Source organism: Phymastichus coffea, unplaced genomic scaffold (assembly GCF_024137745.1).
Source record: "Phymastichus coffea isolate CEN01 unplaced genomic scaffold, Cenicafe_Pcof_1.1 PCOF00071, whole genome shotgun sequence".
Taxonomy (NCBI): Eukaryota; Metazoa; Arthropoda; class Insecta; order Hymenoptera; family Eulophidae; genus Phymastichus; species Phymastichus coffea.
In genome coordinates this window covers 849,057-868,429 of record NW_026706882.1, presented here as the reverse complement: position 1 = coordinate 868,429, position 19,373 = coordinate 849,057, and the positions used below count along the sequence as shown (strand labels likewise).

Sequence of the window (19,373 nt, the reverse complement as noted above, 5' to 3'; positions counted from 1 at the left end):
GCGTCGTAGTCAACTCCCCTAATTAAACATCCGCCAAACCCATCGGGGCCCGGGACAGGGAAAACCACAAATCGCGCTCGCGGGGCCGCGCAAAAATGAGGATCAAAGGGCGCGCGCGCGGTCCAACAAAGAGACCCTCTCAGTTTGAATTCGCCGTGGCAAAAGAGCAGGGCGAAAAGGCCAAAAGTCAAGTGGATTCGCAATCGAACGCTTTATGAAAGTTGGAAGCGCGACGGGACTTGGTGACTTTGATAGCGTCCTTCTACGTTGCGAAATTCGGGGTATAATATGCAATAGAGGGAGACTGATGGTGCAATTAATCCGTATTGCACTTCAACCCCAATCGGACAACTACTTGGGAGTGCTCAGCATTTACGAGCTCAGGGTTTACACACGGGCGCACACGCACACCACAAGCTGCGTCCGTTGATTTATCGACTGTCTCACTACGTGCTGGCATCTATTATGCATATAAACGTGTATATCGATGGCCTGTGTGTGCACACGCGCATGCGTCTACGTGTGAGTATAATTGTTCACCGAGATGATAACTGTTTTATATGGATGGCCTGCGAATGAGTTTCAGCATTTGGAGGCTCGCATAAAGCCTGAGAGTTTCAAGTTTATACCGCTGCTATTGGACCGCCTGTTAAATGCCATGTGGTATGATTGTACTTGTTATTCCTGTTTCATTTCCCATATTTTGCCTTCGGTGAAGTGCACGCTGTGGAAATTAGGGCGAGGATACCGAAAAAATTACGATAACCATCTCGTAAAACGGGAAATTGACAATAGTACCAAAAGTACAGGTTCACAATGAAATTTCCACAAAATTTCACAAAAAAGTTCCATTGTCTAGGTCTATTGTTAAATATCTTTCAGACCCTGAATCTGAATGTAAAGCAAAATTGAGAATTCAATATTGAACCAAAAAAATACATGTTTTTGGTGGCGCTTTCACGATTTTTCAAAATTCAATGAAAAATTAACCTCAGTCAACGTTGCTTTAGTTTCACATTTAAATACTAGAGATTAAAATTTATGGAAAATTAAATTTTAGTTGAAACTCCGAGCTTTTTAAAACTCTGCAAGAGTTGAAACCAGATTAATGCTAATTTTTTTAAATTTCTAATTGAGTTCCAGTAAAACTATAAAGAGACTATGAGAAATTACGTATTTTCTTGCATCGGTTTCGGTTTATTCTTTTTCGTGAAACCGTCTTACCTGCGTGTAACTTTGGTGAAATACCATAATTTTTACAGCGCTGTGATGTAAAAAAATTACGGCGCCGTAACCGTAAAAATTGTCACAAGGCAAGCCTAACAACGATTAATAAGCCAATCCCGTCACTGAATTACGGACCATCACCGCAATTTTTACAGCAACGGCCGTTTTCTCAGTACTTCTATACGAGATTATATTCAAAGCCATCGACTTCATAATCCCAAACACATTGTACGTAGCATATGAAGCTATCAATTAGCTGAACGTAGGATCCATATTAAACGCACGCGGGAGGGATGATCCTCGTGTAAATCTCGCTGTCCAATTTCGAAAATCCGGCTCTAAGACAAATGAAGGACCACAAGCTTGGCTTGTGCTTGCACTGCGCGTGCAAGTGCACAAGGGTTGAGTTTGCTTTTTGGTTGGCGGGGCGCGAAGCGGCTACTGCGCGTGGTCATTAATAAAATCTCCGCTGGCGTTTTGCATTATGCAGTGTTCGCGCGGTCTTGTTCTCGTTATATAACGCGTCGCTTGCCCTTTTTCAACTCTCTCTCTCTCTCTCCCTCCCTCTCACTGTGACGTATATACTGTGCTGGTTATGAATTATTAATGGCCGACTTTCATTTGTCTCTTCTGCGCGCAGCTTATCTATTTTATTTCATCGCTGTGTCTACAACAACACTTTTCGCCTAACGGATTTACGAACGAAGATTTTTTCCACATCTTTCGCCGTCAAAGCGACGAAAGCTGGTCATCGACGATCAAGCTTCTTCGGATTAACGAGGATCGATGAATTATTAACTGCAATTAAGCGCGATTTGAATTTTTATTTAAATAAAAATTTATTTAAATTAATGTTAATAATGAAAAATATCAAAGTGAGCGTAATCGAGAACAGAGGCGATTGACAGGACTTTGAAAACGTACACTGAGCGTGAGAGAAGCGATGGAGCGTCGAATGCCGAATGCTCGTGATTTACGATCGCAACGGCTTGTGTTTGTGGAAAGTCTCTGCGTCATGCCCTTAGCGCCATGTGTTTAGCATTAATACGGTGCAAGACTAGACCAGAACGCAGAGTTTGTGATGAGAAAAACGGAAAGCCTGGGAGCGAGTTCTGAGTGCGGGGTGAGGATCTAAACGGCGAAGGGCAGCATCATCAATTGTTTGGAAGTCTCTGCTTAGTGCACATGCATGCTTTCCCCTTTTCAAGAGCCTTTACTGCTTATCAAAATCTCAGATTTATCCATTTCTTTCATTCATTTCTTGTCGCTAACCATTCACTCGCGACATCAAAATTCTACAATAAAGACAAACAGAAAATAAGACATCACTCGACAAAAATAAGGTACAAAATTAATCGATAAATTACACTTGATTACGTCGCAGTTAAAGTAATTTATAAAGTTTGCGAAACTAAAAACATTTCGCAAGTTGCTGCAGTCAACTTTGTGAAAACACTCATTAGCGTGCGCCTGGGTCCGAAAAAGACGTTGTCACGTTACATTGATCCTTTTATGCGTGTTATACATTTTATTGTTTGGTAAATAATAACTACTTTTATATTGAAATTAAATGTTGTTCTTTCATTCTACACGTATATAATATAAACACATTGATTGTTTATATAAATAATGGGATTAGAGTATTCAGATTTTTTGACACTTGCTATAGTTGATATCCGTTTAATCCGATCGTACTTTCCATTTTTCTCCTTTTTTCATTACAATTTTTTCTCGTTGTTTACTTTTCTCAGTTTCGATCGCATGATCGCGAACTACCTATCGCAAACTACGAGCGCACGTGACTCACTTGCGATCGCTCAAGCCCTCAACAATAACAGCTCGGTAATAAACTTTTCTCTCGAAATTTCCTGATGTCGGCCCGGTGACGTTCGATCGTGCAGTCATGAAAAATTCGAGCTCGAAGATTCTGGAGGTGTGCACAGATCGATAACTGATTGCGCGACAAAGCGAAGGTGAAAGGAAAGTGAGCTGCGCTGCGCAAATCTGCGTGAATCATTGGGAAAATGTATACGGTGACAACGTTCGCAGTCGCAACAGTGGCGTCGGACTTCGAAAATTCTGTGCAACCGCCGCGATTCCAAATTTCCAATAGGTAATTCAGCAAAGCCATCTGGAACAAAACTCATTAATTATATCCCAAGCAATTAACTCGCCCGCAACTATGGACAAAAGTTAGTAAGTCCGTGCGCAATCTCTAATCTACTCCAACTTCCTTACTTTGTGGATATTGAGAGAAGAGAGGAAAAACGGCACGATAAATAGTCGGAGAAATGTGTAACCTTTTTACGACGGAATATTTTCTCGTCTGGATGGCTTATCGTTGTGGGTAAAATGAAAAAAAAATTCCTCATAAAACGCATACCTACCCATTCAAATATCCCTCTCTCGCGTTTAATCTCCATCTCCGAATGAGCAGCAATTACGTACCCTTTTTTTCGAAAAAAAGAGACAGAGAAAAAGAGAGTGAGACAGAGAGAGAGAGAGAGAGAGAGAGAGAGAGAGAGAGAGAGAGAGAGAGAGAGAGAGAGAGAGAGAGAGAGAGAGAAACGAAAAAAATCTACCCTCCTTTTTCTAAAACTTTGCTCTACACGTCAAATTAACTGATGCCGGCTGGAAAGTTAATGCGCGAGTGGTCAGTGTCCCTTTTTTGGACGGGAGCACACACAAAAGAGGAAGACAGCAGTTTCCGGAGCGCGGAAATTGCACGAAATTATGCGCGCTCGCAAGCTTCGCTCCTTTTTTTCTCTCTCTCACAGTCGGCTAGAGCTTTATCTCGCCGGGGAAAATTATGCGAGGAAGTTTCGTTGCGCCTATCGGCCTTTCACGCCTTCAACTTTCTCAGCTCATTTACAGCATTTCAAGACGCGCGCGCACTCCGCATTTTTCAAGTTTTTGACCTGTACTATCTATTGTCATCAGTGAGCTTTTCTCTCTTTGTCCTTTCGGAAGTGGGTCGCGTGCTATTTTTAATGTAAATTACGTAATAAACTTATTTCGTTTCTTTGCAGTAATTATTTTTTAATTATTTCGAAATTTAATGCACTTCAGTTGCGGCCCCATAAGGTTTTTAAAAGTATATTTGTGCCTTATGTAATTAAAAAGAAATGTGTACTGAAGTCATCAACGCGAAGAGTCCTGCGCTAATATTAAATTCTGAATTTTAATGACATGTGAGATGAATACTCGCTGATTAAATATTAAATCTTGCTTTCTTTTTGGGAGAAAAAACACGAGCAAACGGTAAAAAAAACGTCGTAACGTAAGTGCAGTTTTCGCTAATTTACGAAAATGCACGCGGGCAAAGTGTCTCGTCCCCGGGAAAATAATAAAAATGTAACTTCCAAGCGATAATTAAGCGTTTCAACGTAAGCACGCGGGATGAAAATTAAACGCGACAATAAGAACTCGTGTTCGCAAGCTCAGTAGCTAATCCGTGAAGTAAACCGCAGGGACGCGTCGCCGCGTCGCAAAAAAAAAAAAAGGCACGAAAGCGAAAGAGTCACTTTTTCTCTCACTCGACTCTTGGCTCAAAGCAGATGAGGAGAATTGCATTGGCGACGGCGACGTCGGCGGTCACGGGCACTTTGCGAATCTCATTAATTAAAGCACGAAAGAAAGGGACATTTGCAATTCCGCCTGGCAATTAAAAAAAAAAAAAAATTCCACACGCGAAGCTTTGACAATGCTGTCGCCTTTTTCCTTTTCGCTTCTACTGCATCTTTTGTACGCGCACACCATACGCTCGGCAGCTTTTCTGACTGCTCCGCTCGGCCGGCTTTTATTCCGTCCTTTATTCTTTTCTTTGCAGTATGGGCTATCTGCGTGCTAATATCGCGTACGCCATGCAAATGGCTCTCTGTTGTTTATCTACTTATTGCCGTGCCGCGTGATGCCGTTGAAATGCAGGCCTCGCATGATAGGTTTTCTTCGACCGTGATAATTTACGGCGTCAACTGATCGTGCCGTTGTTTTTTTTTCTTCCTCGCTGCGACGGATAAACAATTCGCAAGGGAAGTACGAAAAGGTATTTCTCGTCATGCGACATTGACGGTCGCACTAGACTGAAATAAACATCAAACGATGCACGACGAGCCCCTTGTTGAGTTTCATTTCGAATATGCAGCCTTTATACACAGCCGCTTCGTTATTCATACATCCGCTCATTTCTTTCGCCATCGTCGCATTTATCTCCATCGTCGTCATCGCCTATATTTCATCTCTCGTTCCCTTTATTTTGCCATCTCCCTCTCCTTCTGCGGCCTTTCTCTGCCCCTTGAACTCTCGCATTTTCAATTTGTGTCGTGCTTTTGATGCATCTTTTCACTCTCTCTCTCTCTCTCTCTCTCTCTCTCTCTCTCTCTCTCTCTCTCTCTCTCTCTCTTACTCGCCCGTGTAAATGCAACCGTATTCAAACACTTGTGTCCATTTTTACGGACACTGACCTTTCTTCTTGCAACGCTCGAATTACAAGCGGTAGCATCGTTGCCATTACATATATCTCGTCGCTGTGTATATTTCTACCGGATAAAATATCAATTTTATTGGCACAACAACAAACGTCGCAGCTATCAGAAGCTCACTATTCTGCGCGACTCACATAATTTAGCGTGAAATTCAACAAAATTACTGAAACGAGGTCGGGGCTGTGTTTGGAGAGACTCGAGTGAAAACGTTTAATGAAGAGGGAAAATTACGAATGTAAACGTCGGTTAATCAACGTTTGAGCAGTGCACGTCACGAGAGAACGAGCAGAAACAAAAACAAAACAAAATAAATAAAAAAACAACGTGATATAATTTCCGGGAACAAGCGTCGCTTAATTTTAATTTGCCGCTTGATCTGCTGTGGCTTTAACAAATGTCAAAAACATCGGTAGAGAAGGGCAGGAGAGAGGTCATTATTTTGTTTTATCGGCCAGCTCGCACGCAGTAGCAGCGGTGATTGTCACCTGCGAAATTTCGTTAGTTGAAGATTTAATTATACGATAGCGACCAGAGGGGGGGGGGGGGATCATCCGTGAGGATCAGCTCGTGGCATGCACAATGGATCGTAATGAGATATATTGTCGTTGGTAACTAGGTCAAAAGAAAAACATCGTTGTTTCGCGATTGAGTGAGCTTATCACGGCGATAGCTAATAAGTCTTTTTTAAACTATGGCTTTTGAGTAGTAATTAACCTGACTTGTTTTATAAAATTTGAATCTGGTAACATTTATTATCAATCAATACAGATAATGGATAAATATATACCGTTTCATGGAAAGTTAAGCACGAGATTCGGTATCGAATGGGCTCGAATATTAATTAACACCGATATGGGTTACTCAATGCATATCTTCAATTAGATCCTCTTAATGTAAGAATGCGTAAACGTTGCTTATCGAAATTTTCAAGTATTTTATTATGAAGGAGAAATTCTAGAAAATATCTGTTAAAAAAAAAGTAAAAAATGTAGGTCGATGATGTATGAACATTTTAAATGCCAAAACAGAGTTAATATAAAGAATACCTTAAGGACTTGCTGTGAAATTAATAATTGCTGGGGAATCGACTAGACGGTCAATTCTCTAAAGTGTATAAGCCGAGCAGCGAGCAACTAGGAATTGCCAATAATTCTAAGGGGGAGGGGGTTAATAGATCTCTTAGAACGATGTTAAAATGCTCAAAGTTGGCAAAAACTTGAGTTTTGGCGGATGGGCGAGTAAAAGCGCGCCGATAAGTTATTCAATGCAAAAACTTGGGAGGAAACTAGCTTTGGAACTATTGCATAACTAACGACTACGACGACACAGGCAATGTCTGCAAGAATATGCATGGAGCCGCATTGCATAACAATTAAACAAGCTCCTTCTCTCTTCCTCTCTCTTGGCGAATCAATATTCCCGGTGACTTTTCGTCCACTTCCGCACAGCAGCAGCAGCAGCAGCGGGCAACTTGGGAGACTCAAGACGCTTGCATTGTGTGCGCTTAGCATTGTTTGCACTGGAGAGGGACCTTGCAATGGATCCACGTACATGATAATGAGAATAACGAGGGGACTGACTCGCTGACACTGCGCGCCCACGCGGATTTTTTAGTTTGCCCACCCTCCCATTGTCAGAGATAGTTGTTACTATGGTCGGCCAGTCACGCTCAACTCTCAGCTGGAGAGAGCATTCTTCCTGATAAAAATCTGTTGCGTGCTCCTGTGTATGCTCGGAATTCGAGGTGTAAACACAGAACTGAGCTCTACTTCGTTGCTCAGGATGACTCCATTTTCAAACAGCATTATTACATTGTTACGTGGACAACGATAATATTAAAAATAGATACAACCGCTGAAACGTTGTGAGACTTTCTACGAGTGCCAATAAAGAATATTGTTGGACCAGACTCTTAGATTATAAATTGCATGCTAAATAAACTATTGTGACCTGACGCTGCTCCTAAAATTATTAAAAACAAACTATAATAGGGAAATTTCAGCAAAATTCATTAATATTTGATGCATAAGTACATGAAAAATAAAGAGCTAGAAAGACATGTTTAAAAAAGCGATGTACCACAATGTATTTACTACTCCTCTTTTTTTGTGATTTAAAATTTAAGCGAACTCCTTTTATGGATCGATGTAAGTGTTTGCATATTCCTTAAAAACACCCGAAAATTGAATAGAGATCCACAATTAAAGTGGCTTTAGCGAATTGTCGTGTAGAAGAAAAATCTTGAGAAAGTATGATCCAGACAAAGAAGTTCGCTTCGAAAAAAATTTATACTCACTCGAGCGAGTAAAATCCGAAAATCTTAGACGAACAAAAAAGAATAGGGGAAGCACAACTTTCAACGAAGCAGCTTTCCAAGGGATTAGACTCTTGGAAAATTCATCGATTGTAAGGCACCAAAATCCCATCATCTATGCCTTAAAGCCTTGATAATTCGGCGGCAAGTTTTCGCACGGCTATATACCAAATCAACTTAATCTCAGAAAAGACGTTATAACGCTTGCAACCAACTTAGTCGCTCGTGTATGTAAAGTCGCAATTTTGTTCGCGCGCAGCAACGTCTTGCCGAGTTTTGCACAGCAATTTATCGACGAACTAAGGAGATTCCGGTTGCCCGAGCTCTTTGCTTTTGGTTTAGGGCATTAGGTTGCATTTATGCTCACTTTTGTCCACTTTATGCCAATCAATAGCCAACGAAAGTTAATGTTGGGTGGCGAAAGACGTTGCGCTTTGCGTTAGCGACTTCATCAGTTTAACAATCAATCTAAATTTAATGTCAGCAACATCTATGAATCGTTCTTACCGTTGAAATGTGTCGAGTGAATATTTCATAAATTTTCGTTAAATTTCGTTTATCGAAGAGATTAAAGAGCCGAGCAAATCTGTCGAAACTAATAAACGAGAATGTTGCGCGCGCTCGCAGCACAGAAATATCAGGAAATGAAAACTGAAATGGTATTGGAGTATCGAATAAAATCCTGCAAATCCTTTGACTTTTGCAATAACGGTGATAAATTTTTTTTCATTTGGCAGTCTAAGCAATAATGCATGCGAAACAAAATATATCGACAATACAAAGAAATTTTTTCAACCAGAGTTTCTATCAAATAAATTGACAGCAAAGTTTATTCTTTCTAAGAAATATCAAATTATGCACGTACTTTGTTAAAACGTAAAACAAAAATATCTAAGCACGCGGAGCACTACTGCTAACGAACTCTAAGCACCGGAGAATGAAAAAAGAATAGAAAGCAAAGAGTCCTAATCTGGCGTGTTAAACGAGCGACAGCACACAACACTGGAGATAAAACCGGGGCATTGCAAAAAGGAAGGTCGTGAAATTAGTCAGGCACCCTACGGGCAATTTGCGCACACTCGCGTAGTACATATATCTGGCCAACCTCAATCAAGCTACACAAACGACATTAACAGCCGGACTCTTAGTATATCACTCCGCAATTTACATCAAAGCCGAATATGCCTGTACGGAAACTTCGGTCATCGAATTTCGAACGGTTTCAGTCACGCAATACCCTTCGTTAATTATTCTGATTATTCGAAGAGTTTGCTTCTTTTTTCCGAATATTCGAATACCGAATAAGAGTTGAAAGTGAATATTTGAGTGAAATTCTTCGTTTTTTCATTCGTTTCACCATTCCTTTGATATGTAAATACTTAGCTTCATGAATTCACGCACACGCGCCAATTACTTTTGAAGCGCTAGCTTTGACAATTAAATTAGCATTTTTTTCATTGGATTCGACGCACACGGTTTGTTTTTTTTTCTTCTATTTTCACCTGCTTATTTTAATTATAACTTAAAATAATTATAACTTAACGGATCTATAAAATGGTTTGATTGTTTGCCAAACAGAATTCGAAAGGAAACATTCGATCTGCTTCGAAAATGTTTGCCTTGATTAAAAAATGTTACCATTCACCGGACTAAATAACTAAGCCGAGAACTTCTTTTACTGGGATGGCTAAGTTAAAAATATTTCGTCAAAGTTGATTTCAAACTTTACAGACCATCGTCCCTCTAACAGTACAGTGAACTTTGCAACCAAAACTTATTTTAACCGTAAAATAAACTGAATGCACTTATTTTTTTTATAAAAAAAAGAAAAAAGAATTAAAAAACAAATAGAAAAGAAAAATTTCGAAGCAAGATGACTGTTACTAAATCCACTCTATAAAGAGATAATGAAGCTGAAACTTTTTTCTCGAGTTGAAGAAGTGTAAAATGACGTGTTAACTGACTCAAACTGCCAGTTTAACGTACATTTTTTTTACAACTGGATATCGTAAATTTAGAGAGGAAAAAAAAACAGTTCGAAATAATTGATATAATTGCTTGGCAACTTTATCCGAAGTGCTGTTTCCTTAACGAAGGTTTTCTCTATGCGAGATCCAACAAAAATCTACTCCAACTAAAAGCTCTCTCTTGGCGCTACGCGCGCTCGCTAGGAAAATTTTAACTGGCTCCCAAACTTTCTAAAACGCCTGCGAGGCAACTTTATAAATTACGCAAAAAACGCGAGCGAGGGAAACAGCAAACAAGAGGCAATTATCATTTTCTCGGGAAAAGTCACAAGTTGCACGAGAAAGATGCAAAGTAAAATTGCTTTACACACTGACGATTCATTAAAACTTTATCGATCAATGTACTTTCCACAATTATCCTCGCCAACATTAACTTCCATCCGTAATTCGAGGCGTTCCCTTCCTGCCTTCTCTCCGCGTATTAGCTTTTGATCGGAGAGCATAACTTACGTCCGCGAATCTCTCCCGCGAGATATACGCTGCTGCCGCACATGCAGATTCCACGGGATACTGAACTTGCCTCCGCCGCGGCTAATTCATTCCACGAATTATTTGCACCGACAGTAATTACTGGCTTGCATCTCCCCGGCGACGACGCCGTCCGCCGCCGTCGCGCCTTGGGTATTTCAAGTGGCTTATTTCGGACCTTTTTTTGTTTCGCTTTATCCGACGTATTGGAGTGTTTCAGCGTGATGCTCGTATTTTTTTCTTTTTTTTTATCATCGGCAACGCGAAAGTACATTTGAAACGTGCTTGGCAGTTCGTTCCAACTCTCGTTGAATGCCTTCTGTTTCTTTTTTTCAATGAATCATTGCTTTAGATTGCATACCGTCCATTTATTATGTTCCCGCAATAATATTCGCCAATCCGCAATTGTGTTCATATGCTTTGTCGAAAATTAGTAATCAATTGTTTCTCTACAATTATCGCTGTGATTAACGCATTGCGGAACAACATTTGCTTTGTCGTTAAATCATAACAAATGAACTCGGAGATCGCGAGTGGAGTGTCGAACGATGACAGTTGAGAGCTCGCACTAATGAAACGTGAATTGCTTCATTAATTTTAAACGGCATATAAACATGGATGCACGTTGCCGTTTCAGTCGTCCAATGTTTGCACACGCAGCATTAATACATATAAGCTTTAGGTTTTAACGCCTCCGTCGTTTATCGCTCGCAATCATTTGCACGCAAAATTAACGCGCCACCGAGCGGCAACCTGCTGTTTCCGGCTTTTAAAAAATTTGTCCGATTCCAAATTGCTACTCCGTGCCTATTCAGCGTACGCAATATAATATTCAATGTGCTCTCTTTGCTTAATACTCAACGACGTGCTGGCGAATTAGTTCGACACGCGGCGTGGAAAGGCGTAACGAACACCCTATTAAAACGCCAAGTCTCAGACGGTAAAGGTCGAATCTCATACTTCCGCAAAAAGGAAGAAACTTGGAAGGGAGCAGGAACCACGGTGAAAGGATATCCCTGCACCGCACGACGATAAAATTCAGCTCCGGACGACGCGGCGTAAGCTCCAAACCACATATCGTTATCTCGTAGCATGATCGCCATTCCCGATGAACATCATGTAACCTCTGTCCCATTGCTTTGCTCAGCAAAAATATTTATACTATTTTTAACGCGAGTATTAATAATGCTAATACTTTCCTTTTCATTTTCATTTTACAGTCGTTTCGAAATGATACGGTGCACGACGGGGCTTCGTAAAAAGAGTGTGCTCTTTTGTACTCGGTTTTTACGAAAAAACAGAAAAAAAAACTCAGCGCTATAGTCCGTACAATTTTTCACGTAGAAAATTTTAATGAACCGCGATCGAGTGGACAAAACAAAAGAGTATTACGTACACGTGGTATGTATAATTTTCATCGGGCCTTTGCACGAAAATTCATTTTAATATTCAGCCAAATGCAGCGCTCGCAATGCTTTGATGATCAGACAAAAGTACGACGAGACGCCGCGTACGAAAGTGGAAATTCTCGTGGGAATTTCACGAAGTTTATTATTAGTTTTCTTTTACCGTTGAATACACAGCCTCGCGGCGATTAGCCAATCCATAATCTTGAGAAGGACGATTATGTCTTATTAAAAGCACATTGGGCTGAAAGCCTCATCCATCGTCAACGTGTCATCCCCCCCTATCGAATCCATCTCGTCACATGCACAGCACTACGAGCCAACGACGACGACGACGACGATGGGAGAGAGCCAAATTGCGCCAAATGGCGAGTGCGTTATCGCGCTCCTAATATAATGGCCCCGGCAACGCAGCGAGCCGCGCGGTTAGCCGCCGCGTAATAATAATCGCAAACGCCGGGAGAGTGCGTCGACACCCACGCGCGCCCACGGGTGCATTGCGCGAGCGCTTTGCGAGCGAAGCACTGTTGCGGGATCGCCGCGTTTACAGTTCGAATGCTACCTCGCGGAGCTCATTTTGCGAGCTTATTTACTACGGGCGAGCCGGCGATTTTTTTCGTACGCCTTTCCAGATCCGGAAATGCAAAACAAACGTACCCCGTCACGAGCAGCTGCCTCGTGAAAAATAGTGCACTGCACGGCAAACTGAGAGGGGAGGAGGGGGATGGTAACACGTGAATTGATGGATGTGCGCGTAAGTTGTCGTGATTCAGCATTATACTCCCAGAGATCGTCGGAATAGATAGCCGTATAAATTAACCAAATGAATTCCTTATTAACTCGAATATTGACGTGACTTTTGGAAGGAAAACATTCCCTCCGCGTTCGTTGCGTTTAATATAAGTAAACGTGGGTTTTATTCTACGCAATTGTTGTGTCATCGAATTAACAGAAATAAGAAGAAAGTTTCGCCGAAACGACAAGCACGAGGCCAATTTTACATAAATCGTCAATAATAATACTTTCATCGCCTTTACACATACATGCAAAACAATAAAATGGTCAGCGAAAAGGGTTGGCGTGTTCCTCGGATCTTTATTCCTTTCTTTGCTGCTCGCGAATCACGCGATCAATTTGCGTTTTCGAACCGAAAGGAATTCTCGCGTGTAGAGAGGGAGAGAGAAAGAGAGGAAGGACCTTTTGACGACGAAGAAAATAATGACGGGGAAAAGAAAAAGGTAAGCGATTGCGCTCGAAAAAAGAAGGAAGAGAGGGGAAAGGATAAATCGGTCTGTCTGTCTTTCGGTGTTCTTTTCTGCAACAGGAAATGAGCGTTTTTAGCGACAGAAAGGCGAGGGGATCGCTCTTTTTACGCGACCCGAGCTATAAGTGAGCGCAACAAGGTTTATGATCGGCAGTTCATGGCGCGCCGCGGCAGCGCTTTAACCTTGTAATTTTCGTCGGGAGCATCTGATTTTCTCGCGATTTTAAATAATTGCTACGGTGCCGGTGCACGATATGGATTAATTCAACCCGCTAACCCCGATGAAAAAATATTGACGGGCTAATTTTTATTGTCTTTTCACAAATTGCGTTACACGCTCGCGTAGGTCAGCAGGCCAATTGATCTTAGTCATGGCACAAAGGAAAAAAACACGTCGCCTATTTGACGAAGAAAAAACTGTATTGCCGTCCTTTTCGACGCAAAAACTCTACCCTGACGTTTCACATGGCACATCGACGCAAAAAAAATTCAAACTACTATACTTATCAGAAAAGAAAGCGTAACCATCACTTATCGCATTAGTTGGGGTTTCGCACGCGCGCTTCACGGGAACTTGAGGGTCTAAAGTGAGGGTAAGAAGAAACAACGAAAAATGAAATTGCGCGTTTCGAATGCGAAACTTTTTCTCTTTTTGCGATAATCATCATACATTGGCTCTCGAAATTACTGGCCTCTACACCGGAAAGCGATTCCCTTCTGTTGCATATTTGTGCCCCCCGTTTTACCTTGCGACATATTTTTCGTGTACGATACATAGCTCACTGAAATAAAATTGCAACTACTCGACGAACAAGAAAAAAACGTTCGTTAGAACTTTTATTACAAACCTTTTGAAAAAAAAACATAAATCGCAAACAACAATAATATAGTTTTTGGAGCGTTGGATTATTCATTAAAATGAAAAACAAAAAAATAAAAAAAAAGTCGTTTCCGGCCTGGTTGAAAATGTTGGCCGTCGCCGATCTCAACGCGCAGCCTGCTGCAAAAGCGGAATCCGTACAGCGAGTCACACTCTCTTGCGTGCAGACATATGCTTCCCCACGTGGATGCACTTCATCCGCGCGCATATGTATAAAAAAAAAACGGCAAAAAAAAAGCGGATGCGTATGCGAGGTACAAAAAAAGAGAGCCCATTCACCTTGTGTGAACGAAAAAGTGAGAAGCCCAGGAGTGTGCCGCGTGCGTATCTTGTCTCTTGCGGGTAAAACTCTTTGGAGCACTAATCACAGAAACTGAACCAACAACAGTTGCGTTCACGTCTAGCACTAAATCACAAGAGTCGGAGCGCGCCACTCGATGCTCTAAATATCGTATGTTCTATTGGCGACGCGCGCTCGGGCACTACACAGCTCGCCGCACGAGTGTCGGCACACGAGTGACGAGAGCGCGCGCGAGCGACTCTTTGCCATACGGCCGCCGCTCTCCCACCCTCGTTCGAGCTCTTCTCCCCCTCCTCGCTCGCCCTTCTTCCCTAGTTCGCTTCTACTATTTTTGATGCGCGCAGAGCTCTCGCTCTCTTTCGGCAGCGTAAATATTTGCGGCGGGACGTGCAAAGGGTTTGATTTCTTTTTTCTCCTTACTCTGGCATTTCGATGAATAATTGGCTCCGATATTGAGTAATCAATGCCCAAAGAAAACACGATCGTCGGGGTAAATCGAAGAGCTGATGAATTATATTGAAAAGCCCATTATGACGATGATTGAAGAGAGATATCGTTGAAAATTTAACGATTGGTACAATTGGACTGCGCATCGTCGATTTTTCGTATTCGTCATTGGAATTCGCCCTCTTCTTTTCAATTAAATTTTATAATGGTCGAAGCGTTCTAATGAAAATTGGATGAAAAACGTCGAACGGTTTCCATGAAATTACATTGCTATATGCAATAGTGATACATTGAAAAGGTGACTTGAATGTAAGTATACGATACGCGAAACCAGTTTATCAAAACCTAAAGTTTCAAATTTTAACAAGTCGAGTGACTAAACCAGCGGCAGTAATAGTAGGCTACCTCGTATTCTCCAACTCTAAAACTGTCCAATATATAATATAATATCGTTGAAAATGTTGCTGCTGGCTTGACTACTACACCATTTTACGAGCTTTGTTGCTACAAATTTCTCACCCCTTGGAAAATTGCAGCTGAAAAAGAAAACAAAAGAAACTCGTTTTCAGTTCCTTCAGTCGTACTGTCTAAAAGTTAGGAGGGGGGAGGGGGCTTGATTTACACATTAATGGAGTTCTAATAATACTCGTAAATCTCGCTTCATTAAATTAAACGAACCCTTCAATTATCGCGATAGAAACGCTCGCAAATGGCCAGTTCAAGTATCAGTCCGTAAATTCGCGTGTTCGCATGCAGGAGGCAGATATGGGTTGCTCTGCATCGCGCGAGAGCGTGGAGGTGGGGGAGGTACACGAGCGGGACATCGAGCTTTCGAGAGCGAAAGCGCGTGCCTTCGCGAAATTCGGCCGGGTGCGTCTGGTGACATCTCGATACGCACTCGGCGAACGCCTCGAAAAGCCTTCGAAAATGACAGGCGCGCCCGCGCCTTCCTCGCCTCGTGCGGCCGCAGCATTTTTCCGGTCTATACCACGCACGGACGACAATTGCATTAATTATGCAGTCGATTAGCGGCGAAGGGGGCGGCGCGGGAGGGGTTCAAGAGAGACAGCTTTAGCATATTCGAGAGAGGGGATATGGTTTCGGCCCTTTGCCACCATCAATCCTGGCCAAGCCCCGACAGACGGCAGATCAACCGTCGAGATATACACGCGTACACGGGGGGGGTCGGCGATACGCGCAACTAGCCACCGCAATTGCTCTCTCGGTTTATATACTTGCCGCGCGCATGTACGTTCTTTTACGGGCAAGTGCGCGGAGATGGATATCCCAAGGATTCATTGCGCGCGGGGGGTTTTTTGCGTTGCCGCGTACCGACCGCGGCTGGCGACGCTTTCGCCGTCACGGCTGCTTTGATGACAGACGGGATTTACGTGTGGAATGAGATGTTTTAGGGCGACGACAATGATGGGTTACACGTAGCGACGTTTACAACGTATTTAGCCTGTCGGGAATGCTGATGGCAGGATTTGTAACGCAGTGATTCGGTCTGTCGGTGCTTGTAATTGTGTAACGATGGAAGATGCTGGAAGGTGCTGTTAGGAACTTGAGTGCGGTGCGGCTGAGAACACTCTTCATCGATTCGAGCGTTCAACTGTCGAAATATCAATTTCGACTGCAGCCCGTTACGCCTCTTGCTTCGAAGCAAGCACGGCGACGACTCTCGCGTGACGCATGTTGACCGAAGTAACGTCACAAAAGATGAATCTTCCTCGGTCGACGGCGACCAGAGTTAATAGCACAATCGCCAAGGCTTTCTCGAGCATCCTCGACGCAGCAACTGGGCACCCATTTCCACGGCCGCGGAACAGCCTCCTTTGCCGTCGCCCCACGGCGGATTTTTCAAAGTCAAGTCAACTCCCTCTCCGCAGCGTACGCGTAGAGATTCGTCAGGGTTTTTATGTATTCGGGAGAAGGGCCATTCGTTGCTCGTACAAACGTGCTGTTGGCCGCCGGATGACGTATGACTGACGCGCCGGGGGTTGCAGCGGCGGCGAGCGCGCGAGGTTAATCGAATTGATCGCCGTGAACCGGCGGGGGGAGGGCCGGGGCAATCGGATTGACTGCATGCGCGGGGCTACCTTGTTGTACCGGGGCTAAACTATTTGGCCGGCTGCCGCTGCCGTTGATTTTTTGATGGATTCCCGACACTCCATAACCCGTCGTTCGCTCGCTGCTTTGTGCGCGCGCGCCGGGGAAAATTCGCGCGCTAACTGGATTTTCGGCGATTTGATTTACGAGTTTGGCTGGCCTTTGGGCACGCGCCCTCATTAGGACCGGATTAGGAATTGATTTTTCTTTCGCTTCGCTTCCCGTCGAAAGGCTGCCCTTTATCTCGCTGGAGCTTTGCGAAAGCATTAATCAATGTTGATTTGTTTTATTATGCTAATTCAAGATTTACCTTATTTATAATTTGGTCATTGCAGGCTTACTTAATTGATTGATAATATCCTATTTTCAGGCTATCGATTTTGTTACGCATTGCAAAAGTTGCTGCGCTAATTTTTTTCTTTAGGATACGTAGATTTGTCAAATGATTTATTAAACTTATACACTGAACAGCCCTCGATAATCGAATATTTTTAACAAACATTTGCTGGTTATAAAAAATAACGTTTCAAATAATTAATTTGTCACATGTTTATGATCGAACGTTTAAAATATTTTATGACGTTAAAATGGCATATTTTTTTCGAATTTTCTACTAATGATCTCGTAGAAGTAAACAAATCTGACCGCCGGCAAGTTCGCCGTCAAAGTGAGCTATAATTTTTGAAAATTCATTTGTTCTCAACGATGATACATCGTTTCGAAGTGAAACGTAACTGTAGCTTCAAATGTACTTTTCCGGGGCTTTACTAGCGTTGCAATGCGATTGACGCGATAGGTTAATTCATGACCAGCCGTATGCACCTAACGGTTTAGCACGCATAGTCTGTAACTACGACAGAAAAAAAAATTAATGACAATAACCGACAGACTGGGATCTTTGGCAAGACTACGAATTCGGTAGCCGGAGCGTCATTGGCTTTCGCAGCCATTTTAATCAATCTGGCTGCGGTAGCAGTCCCCCGAGCGAGGCAGCGTCCTTTGTCAGAGCGGCGCGGGCGGAGAATACAGCACAGCAAGCTGCTCGCGCGCCGGCTTCTCAACTTGGCGCTAGCTGTCTCCCGATACATTGTGTCGGCAGAGCGATCATGCATATTCAAGGGAGAGAGAGAGAGAGAGAGAGAGAAGCGATTGCGCGGACCATTGAAGGCCTTTCGGCCTGCATGCACCGCTGACGGTCAATTAACGCTGCCACTGCTGGTTATGTAAGAGGCGACTGGACTTGTCGTCCACGTTCATTGTTATACGGCAGAGGCGCGCTGTATCCTTGCTTTTCGCCGGCGCGCGATATTTGCCGAATGCACCGTCGCCACGATGTTTATTTGATAGCGAGCGGCGACGACGCTGCGGGCTAGTCACGTTTCGGCGATTCGCCCCTTCTCCCGTGAGCCGCGAAACTCGAGTTTGCCTTTGAAATTCGGCCTATATATGTATATACATATATATCTATATCTGTGTGTGCGCGCGTGTGTGTGTGCGCGCGCGCGCGCGAACAGCTATTCGATGGGGCTCAAGTGGCGTTGGATTTCATATGCAGATTCGCCAAATTTCAAAGGAGATGGATTTGTCCGAGTTCCTCGGTATCTACGAGATTAAACGACGACTTTTAGCGAGCTTGCAATCGATCTGCAGTTAAGTTTTTATGGGTTTGGCATGCGACACGACCGAATAACCTTTGGGAGTTGCAAAATTAAGCTCGTACAAGATTAATTTTTTTATCTCATCTCGGTGGTGTACGAGCGTGATGCGCCGTAAAAAAGAAAAATACAAACGAACAATTACGATTGCTGCCCGAAATGTCAATCCAAAAAGTAAAAAAACAAATACGAATATCGAACGACGAGCTTGATTTTAATCCTCTTACAAATGAATATCGGAAGACAATGGCATAACGAAGTGAGAGGCATTCGCGAAAATGTAAATGAAATATGTATTTATAGGCGTAATTGTGAACGGAGCCGATGCGCGTCCATTAATCCTTATCAATGTACGACTTTTACAGCGCTCCTCGCGAAACACACCTTACGCCTTCTCGAATCTGATTGTATGCAGGAAATTAGCAATAAGGGCCGTACTCGGAACAACCGATATTCGCCAGGCTTCATAAATGAGCGATCATACGGCAACTTCGGAAAAGTCTCATCTACTTATGGAAGCAGATGATGTTCATTATTCGATGTATTTTCTTTTACTTTACGGGATACATTTTAATCAAATTTTTATGCTTTCGAGTGCATATATTCGTTCGTTCTGGACAACATTTCATATGCCATTTCAGAGATTATTTACAAAAAAAAATTGTTGATTAATTTCGGATCGAAATAACCTTCAGAATAACTTCAACGTTCACGTCCAGCTGTACGCGCGCTAATTTATAATGTAACCTCGGCTATCCGCTCATTTAAAAATTGGAATCCATGATGCTGAC

General features: G+C 42.8%; 1 protein-coding gene across 2 annotated transcripts in view; it reads right to left on the bottom strand.

The window, feature by feature from the left end:
- Positions 1 to 19,373, bottom strand: part of LOC131667836 (connectin) — a 222,997-nt gene that overhangs the window by 103,729 nt on the left and 99,895 nt on the right. Inside the window, exon 1 of one of the 2 annotated variants that reach the window (XM_058941551.1) lies at positions 14,350 to 14,561. The exons of the other annotated variant lie outside the window; for it this stretch is intronic. The gene's annotated coding sequence lies outside the window, so the exon portion shown is untranslated. Of the gene's footprint in view, positions 1 to 14,349; positions 14,562 to 19,373 lie in introns of those variants that run through there. 2 annotated transcript variants of the gene reach the window in all.